Source organism: Pelophylax lessonae (genome assembly GCF_965119305.1).
Source record: "Pelophylax lessonae genome assembly, chromosome: 1".
In the NCBI taxonomy this organism is placed as follows: domain Eukaryota; kingdom Metazoa; phylum Chordata; class Amphibia; order Anura; family Ranidae; genus Pelophylax; species Pelophylax lessonae.
Genome location: NC_138768.1, coordinates 225,766,796 through 225,775,489, shown reverse-complemented (window position 1 = coordinate 225,775,489; position 8,694 = coordinate 225,766,796). Strand labels below are relative to the sequence as shown.

General features: G+C 40.9%; 1 pseudogene across 1 annotated transcript; it reads left to right on the top strand.

The window, feature by feature from the left end:
- The first annotated feature begins 930 nt into the window (after positions 1 to 930).
- Positions 931 to 6,277, top strand: LOC309544717 (putative nuclease HARBI1; annotated as a pseudogene). The gene is made up of 4 exons: positions 931 to 1,236; positions 1,986 to 2,786; positions 4,052 to 4,271; positions 6,212 to 6,277. The product of its transcript is annotated as a putative nuclease HARBI1 (transcript).
- The last annotated feature ends 2,417 nt before the right edge of the window (positions 6,278 to 8,694 follow it).

Here is an 8,694-nt window from a genome sequence, read left to right as displayed (position 1 = left end):
AAGAATTCTGGTTGGCTGAATATCTAGTAAAATCACCTTTTTTTCAGCAAGTCCATAAAAACATATCCAAAAACACAAAGTGAGCCATGATTAAGAAATAAGAAAGCATGAAACAATTTAGCTGGTGATGCTGTTCACCTCTATTTTTTTGGATATGTTTTAATGTACTTGGAAAATAAATGTAATTTTACAGGACGTGCAGCCAACCAAAATTGTTTTGGTTCATTGGAATCCGTGATGGACGAGGGCCAGCACCTGGCCTGTGTGTTAGTGGAGATGGAGATGAGAGACTGACCTAGAGTGGTGTTCATACACATATACAAATCTGTGGCTTTGTGTAAGGGGGGCTTGATTCACTTGTTGGCTTGTTGTGGCAAGTTTTAGGCATTTTGCCAAGGCACCCTTTAAGAACCCAGAAGGCACCCTGGTTAAAAATGGCTGATCTAGAGTACTCGGGACCTCTGGGCATTCCATATGTAAATAACTACCAAAAGATACAAGTTTGGAGCTCTGCCCGATAGAGCAGGTGAGCCTTAAGCCCCGTACACATGCTGCGAATTTTGGCCGACCGATCGCCCGTCTTTTATCGAGAGTGCGTGTCCATGATGTTGGAATGTGTTCTAGACTGCCAGAATTTTGTCGTCCAACAAAAGATTACGCATCTACATACTACGTTATAAAAGAGGAAGTGAGTTTGTGGATGTGACCCTTCTGGGCATCTTGCGCTGATTTCTGTAGCATTTGTTTGGTAAATGACATTTCGCTATATTCCGAGACATCATTCGAGGACCAAATATGATGACCGAGGATGCTACTCTTGCTGTTGTTGGGCTTGGAGTAATTGCTCTAAGCCGAGTTCTTGGCAAAAAAAAGCAAAAGAGGAGCTCCTGGTTCAAAAATTGGTTGCTCAACCGTGAGCAATTTTCCCACATGTCCTTGCTGCGGGAGCTACAAGAAAATAATCCTGATGATTTCAGGAATTATCTGAGGATGACGGATCCCCGTTTTAACCGTCTTCTTGCCTTGGTGTCTCCCTATATTCGGAAGCAGGATACATGTATGCGGGTTGCAATTACTCCTGAGCAAAGGCTAATTGCAACATTGAGGTATCTTGCAACAGGGAGAAGCCTGCAGGATCTCAAGTTTACCACAGTTATCTCCCCCCAAGCTCTTGGAGTCGTCATTCCTGAGACGTGCTCTGCTATCATTAAAGTGTTGCAGAAGGACTATATCAAGGTATGTTTATTGTTTTTCAATTACATTCTATGTGTTTGTCATGTCAACATAATTTAGTTTATTTTGGATGTACATCAAATTACATATTTCATTATTTTGTAACTGCCCTCTGGCCTCATGCACATTGTTGTAATGCTCTTTTTTGCTTTAGGCATTTTTACAATTAGCCAGTAACCACCCCAGTATCCTCTCCTATGTGTCCATCAACGCATAGCCTGTTAACAGTATATTTTATCTGTGTCATTTTCTGACGTTTCCAGAATCCATACTTTCTACTGTTTATTTTCTGCTGTAAAAACGTCCAGTGTGCACAAGGCCTTAATAATGTTTAAAAGCATAGTTCTACCCACCCATCCATGCTAAATATAAAAGTCAGCATCAGGGCTGGGACAAGGGGTGGGCAGGAGGGACGGGTGCCCTGGGCACAATGGTTTATTGCAGGGATATGGGTGCCCTGACCCTAAGCCTAAGATAAGGGGAGGGGGGGGGCGCAGTTTGGCATCTTTGCCCTGGGCGCTGGAAAGCCTTGTACCAGCACTGGTCAGCATATACAAATACTGTAGCTGGTGACTTAGAATATTATGACATTAGGAGGCGAGTATTAAATGTATGTAGATGATATACCAAAAAATGCTAAAAAATCCCTTAATTTTGCTCTCATCTTTAAGTTGCATAAGCATTTGTGTGCCAAATGTGTGTGTAATAATGTGATGTGCACAAGCACTATTTTTATTTTTTTTTTCCTACAGTTTCCGACCAACCCAGAGCAGTGGCAGGAAGTTGCTGCCCAGTTTCAGGGACAATGGGATTTTCCAAACTGTGGGAGTGCTATAGCTGGCAAGCATGTCCACATCGTCCCACCACCTAACTCTGGCTCCTATTATTTTAATTATAAGGGTTTTTTCAGCATTGTAATGCTTGCCATTGTCAATGCAAATTATGAGTTAATTTTTTTGGACATTGGGAAGAATGGCCGAAAACTCTGATGGCGGAGTCATCGATCAAACAGAGTTTGCTCGGCGTCGACAAAATGGCACTCTAAACTTGCCTTCCAGTGACCAAACTATTGAGGGCCTTAATTTTGTCTTTGTGGCAGATGAGGCCTTTGCTCTTGGGGAACATCTTCTCAAGCCATTTCCTCTGCGCAACCTCACCCCCGAGCAAAGGATTTTTAATTATCGTCTATCCCGTGCCAGAAGTGTGGTTGAGAATGCTTTTGGAATTATGTCCAATCGCTTTAGACTGTTTCTCACCTCTATAAATCTGGCATTATATAAAATAAATCACATTGTCCTCTGCTGCTGCATCCTCCATAATTTTTTGCACAGGCATGCAGAAAGATATGTCACCTCTGTGCCAATTGACAGTGACCCTGCCATGCCAGGGCCTAGTGTAGAGGTTGAAGGACGTGGGGCTGTTGATCCTATGACGCCCATTGAAGTAGCCCGGCCTCCAGAAGTGCCTGGGATTTGCGCCAAAAATATCTTGAATATTTTGTTGATAGAGGGGCCGTTTCTTGGCCGCAATTCCTGCCTGATAAAGTTTAATTTGTATATATTTTTTCAGTGTTGTGAAATTAAAAACTTCGTTCAGTAGGCATGTAACAAAATTTTATGCCAAACAGTTCTTCAACTCTTATTATTTTTGGAAAAAATATATGATTAATAAATACTCACGTAATCGCGCCTAGGTATTGTGACCAATAAAAAAAAAAATATATATATATATGTGTAAACGTGAAAAAAAGAATAACAAATTGAGCTGCTACTCAAAACAACAGTGGGTTGTGAGAAATGTAGTGATGGGGAGACAGCGCTCAAATTATTAAAACATAGTGCTAAATACTTCAAAATATCATATGTGAATCAATTAAATCACTCCAGGTAAGTAAATAAAAATAGAATTAAATTATTAACATGGCTATTTCACAATCTGATATAACCAGTGGGTTACCCCTATAGTGTTCAAATTATAAAGTGACTGTGCTTATAACAACAGGTACAATGCATATATAGTCCTTATAACTTTAAAAAGTGCTGGTGCAAATAGTGCAAAGGCAGTCCTGGGTGATTGTTTTAAAGTGATTGGTGCTCAGTGGAGATGGATGTCCACATGCAAGATGAGGGAAGGGAATCCGTCACCTAGTGTTCACCCCACTTACCAGATGACTCCTTGGGGTCTAGCGTGGGTAAATGGTCCCTTTCAATGGCTCCTGGTGTTCCTTGGACTGTCTCTGTGGGTGAAATCACCCAGGACTGCCTTTGCACTCCATGATTCTTCCGCCGACTCACGTGTCTGTGTGTCGCATGCAGTTTAATATTCAGCACGTCCAAACCCCTGCGTCAGCGCGCCACTGGAGGTGGAGTTGATGCATGCGCAGTGTTTAAAGGCCGCAAGATTGTTCGTTCAACGATTCGCCATCGGAAAGATCTGTGACAGGAGGATGATCGATCGGCAAAGCACGAAACATCTCAGCAAACGAAGGTACAACTTTATATTAGAGCATGGGTGTTTTGTGGCCTATACAGCTTATATTGGGCCCAGCTTATGGGAAAACAACATGAACTTTCACTATGTTTTGTCTTGTGTTGTGTCTTGCAGGCATCATGGCTGACAAGTTCACGTCACTAGATTTTTTGTCACATTTCATAGATGAATACAGGCAGATGCCATGTTTGTGGAGAGTTAAGAGTAAAGACTAATCCAATAAACAAAAATGAAATGCTGCATTACAAAAATTGGCAGATTTATGCAAAACCTCCTGCCCCAATGCAGACATAAATTATGTACGAAATAAAATTTCAAATCTGCGCAGCACCTTCAAAAGGGAGCTGAATAAAATCAAAGAATCAGAAAAGTCAGGAGCAGCTGCAGAGGATATCTATGTACCAAGGCTCTGGTACTTTGAGAACCTGCGCTTCGGGACTGAAGAGTCTGAACCCACACCATCGCTCTCTACTCTGCCTTCCACTTCGGCAGAGGGCCCATGTGCTGAAACCCAGGAGGAAGATGTAGAAGAGCCAACCTTGACACAGGTATAGCATTTAAGAATATATTGTCTCCAAAAAATATAATGATGCTAAACAAATATTATCAAGGCAATAATTTAGCCTTAATGTAAAGTCTGTTATTTTGTGAAAATAATCAAACAAACGTGAAATTTTTTATACACTATAACATTATAATAATGTACAAATTTCCTACACAGGAAAGTGTCAATGTGGAGGAGCCAAGTGGAAGCATGGCGTCAGAGCAGCCAATAACCACCCAACCTCCTGAAAAAAGAAGGAAAAAAACAAAACAAAAACTTGGAGGAGGCCACTGCTTCTTTCTTAAGCCAAGCCTCTATGGCCCTCCAAAGAAAGCCAGATGAGGCTGATTCGTTTGGCTTTCTAACTGCCAACAAATTGGACCTGATGACAGAGGAGCAACGCCAAATGGCTGAGGTCCTCCTACTACAGGTGCTGAACAAAGGTGTCCGAGGCGAAATCCACGGACACACACCTGTCCGAATACCAATTACCACCTCCACCACAGCCGAATGGCAGTCAGTGGCAATATGCACCTGATCCCCACCAACCAGCATGGTTTCAAGATTACCACTATGCACATTTATAAATTAATTTAATTTATGATGTGTTTTTTATGTTCCAGATTAGTATGTTTTATTTTGTTAATTTGAGCACAGAATGCACTTTTGGTTACAGCAATATATTTTTGAATGACAAGATCTCTATGTTTATTTTTGTATAAATGTATTTTACAAGTAAATAAAATGGTTACTACAATACTTGCCTATCTTTTTTTTTTTTTTTTTAAATAGAGCATCTTGGGAGTAGGCAGCAATATATGTATTATACGTTTATGAAAAAAATAATAAAGGGACACATAAATAGTTCGATATTTTCCATTAATAAATCATTAATAATGGTGTGGAGTTAACTTTATAAATAAACACCATGCAACATGCATGATAGCCAAATCATTATCATCATAACAGAACACATGCCTCTTTAATTAAAAAATATACAATTATCAGCAGCAGCTTCCTTCTTCTCACATTAACCAAGATGAGCATATGCACTGCATTTCAAACATTAATTTGCCTGCCTCGAGACGAAAGTTCTTTCTTGATACAATGGCTATTTTTCCTGCACAAACTCTTCCGGGTCGTTATTTGCTTCTGATCATGCATGTTCAGATTTTAGATTTTTGTCTGACGAATTCTGTACAGACTACACGAAAATCGGACGTTGTGTTGACGTATGACAAAAATTATATAGCCTGCACATCAGGATTTTTTCGGCCGAAAAGTCGGAGTCGGCTGTCGAAAGCACCATACTAACAATCCGAAAATCGGCAGATCGGTCGTCGGACGAAATTTCCCTTCAGAGTTTCTTATCGTGTGTACGGGCCTTTAGAATGACATAACACAGCAAGAAGTGGCTCTTGCAGTTTGACATTCACTAGGATTGCAGGCTCTTAGTGTACCCAAGAAGATGAGTAAAGGTATGTGCAGGCACCTGTGATGTTCCAGTGTCAGGTCAGAGATATGCCTAAAAAACTCAATACAACATATATATGGCCAAAAGCATATGGGCAATCCTCCAGATTATTGAGTTCAAATGCACAAAGAAAGGTCCATTACGACATGATTTGATGAGTTTGGTGTGGAGGAACTCAAGCGTTTTGCACAGACTTCACCCTCACTGAACACTTCTTGGATTAATTGGGATGCATATTGCAAGCCAGTTCTTTCAACATCAGTAAATGATCTCTCAAGTGAGCCAAATGGGCACAAATTGCAACAGATGCACTCCAAAATCTTATAAAAAGCCTTCCCGGGACAGCATAGGACAAATTAATGCCAACAGTTTTTGAATGCGTTGTCCAAAAATCTCATGTAGGTAAGGTATTTACAAACATTTGACCATTTTGTAAGATGATGTTATTAAACATTACTTCTCTCTTTCAGTTGGCAGCCAGTTACTGCTTTCTGAAACTGCCAAAAGATTTCAATTTCTATATGTTACAATCATAACAAGAGTTTTTTGGTTGGGTACAGTACTTCCTGCATATCCCACTCGCATTCCTATATCATTGGCTCACTGCCTTTCCAAAAATTCTGCGCAGAGCTTGAAGTCATGTCACAGTGATACCCTTCAATAGAAATATCATCTTTGATAATATACTTTAAGAGAATCAGCAACTATTGCTGGGCTGCCGCTGTTTTTATCACAGCACTGAAAGTTATCATGTATGTATATAATGAAAGCAGAAAACTCCCTCTTAACAGTTGTTGGGGAAACCCCAAAACTCATGGGTTTCACAAGGACTTCATAACTACAGTATCTGCAGAACAAAGGCAGGTATACATAGATGGAAATTCGGCTGGTTCAGCAGGACCTGGATGAATTTCAATCCATGGATGGTCAAGCCATGAGCAGTAATCATTGTATTCTGCCAGCTAGGAAGGCTCACCACACCGCCCATTGGCAGAATACAATAGCAATGTGGGAGGCATACCCTCCAACTTTTACTATTAGCAAACATACAGTTGTGTTCAAAATTATTCAACCCCCAATGCTGTAAAGGGTTTTAGGGAATTTAGTGTACATTTGTAATTGTATTCAGAATGAAATCCTACAAGAACTTCTTAAACAACCATATGCAACTAAAATGACATCAATTGGTTTTGTAATACAGTAGTAAATGTTTCTTTTGTGAATTCTTCATTGACACAATTATTCAACCCCTTAAAGACTACCACTCTGAAGAACAGAGGTTAATTGAAGCGTTTTCAGTCAGGTATTGAAAACACCTGTGGATGTCAGGGAGCAGCAATAAAGCCTAATAAGCACCAATTAGGCAGCTTTAAAATGACTGTGATACTCAGCTCCTTCTAGACATTTACTGGTGTGGTTACAAACATGGTGAAGTCAAGAGAATGGTCCAGGAAGACAAGAGAAGAGGTGATTACTCTTCACAGGAAGGGCAATGGCTATAAGAAGATTGCAAAGATGTTAAACATACCAAGAGACACCAAAGGAAGCATCATTCGCAAATTCAAGGCAAAGGGCACTGTTGAAACGCTACCTGGTCGTGGCAGAAAGAAGATGCTGACTTTGACTGCTGTGCGCTACCTGAAGCGTAGAGTGGAGAAAAGTCCCCGTGTGACTGCTGAGGAACTGAGAAAAGATTTGTCAGATGTGGGTACTGAAGTTTCTGCTCAGACAATACAGCGCACACTGCGTAATGAAGGCCTCCATGCCAGAACTCCCAGGCGCACCCCCTTGCTGTCTCCAAAGAATAAGAATAGTCGACTGCAGTATGCCAAAAGTCATGTGGACAAACCACAGAAGTTTTGGGATAGTGTTCTGTGGACTGATGAAACAAAATTAGAACTGTTTGGGCCCATGGATCAACGCTATATTTGGAGGAGGAAGAACAAGGCCTATGAAGAAAAGAACACCTTGCCTACTGTGAAGCATGGCGGGGGGGGGGTCAATCATGCTTTGGGGCTGTTTTGCTTCTGCATGTACAGGGAAGCTTCAGCGTGTGCAAGGTACCATGAATTCTCTTCAGTACCAGGAGATATTGGATGACAATGTGATGCAGTCCGTCACAAACCTGAGGCTTGGGAGATGTTGGACCTTTCAACAGGACAATGATCCCAAGCATACCTCCAAGTCCACTAGAGCATGGTTGCAGATTAAAGGCTGGAACATTTTGGAGTGGCCATCACAGTCACCAGACTTAAATCTGATTGAGAACCTCTGGTGGGACTTAAAGAAAGCAGTTGCAGTGCACAAGCCTAAGAATATGACTGAACTGGAGGCTTTTGCCCATGACGAATGGGCGAAGATACCCGTAGATCGCTGCAAGACACTTGTGTGAAGCTATGCTTCACGTTTAAAAGCTGTTATAACTGTAAAAGGATGTTGTACTAAGTACTAAGATTGAATGTCACTTGGGGGTTGAATAAAACTGATAATGATCCGAGCACAGAAAAGACATTTGTGGTTATTGCATTATAAATGTTATGTTTCAGTGGGGGTTAAATAATTTTGAACACAACTGTATGTAGGCATGGGACACACCCCCTTCTGTACCCCCTTAAAGGACAATTAAACCTTATTTTTTCTTTATACTGTCTTTTGAAATTTATAAATGCAGAATTTAAGACATTGGATGAAAGGTTTAGCATTGGGAAACACTTTTCTAAAGGATAAAGAGTGCATTTTATACGCCACTATAAAGATCAGACCAAAATGAGGGACAAAGGATGGGAAAGATGGACAGAGGGACTTTGTTCCAAACCAGGGACAATCCCTCGGAATCAGTGACAGTTGGGAGCTATGCATTCCCCCATCAACACTGACTGTGAAAGATTTTCTATCTTTCCACTCATGATGGAAGGAAAGAAAATTGCTTCATCTATGACCTCCCTAAGGGTCC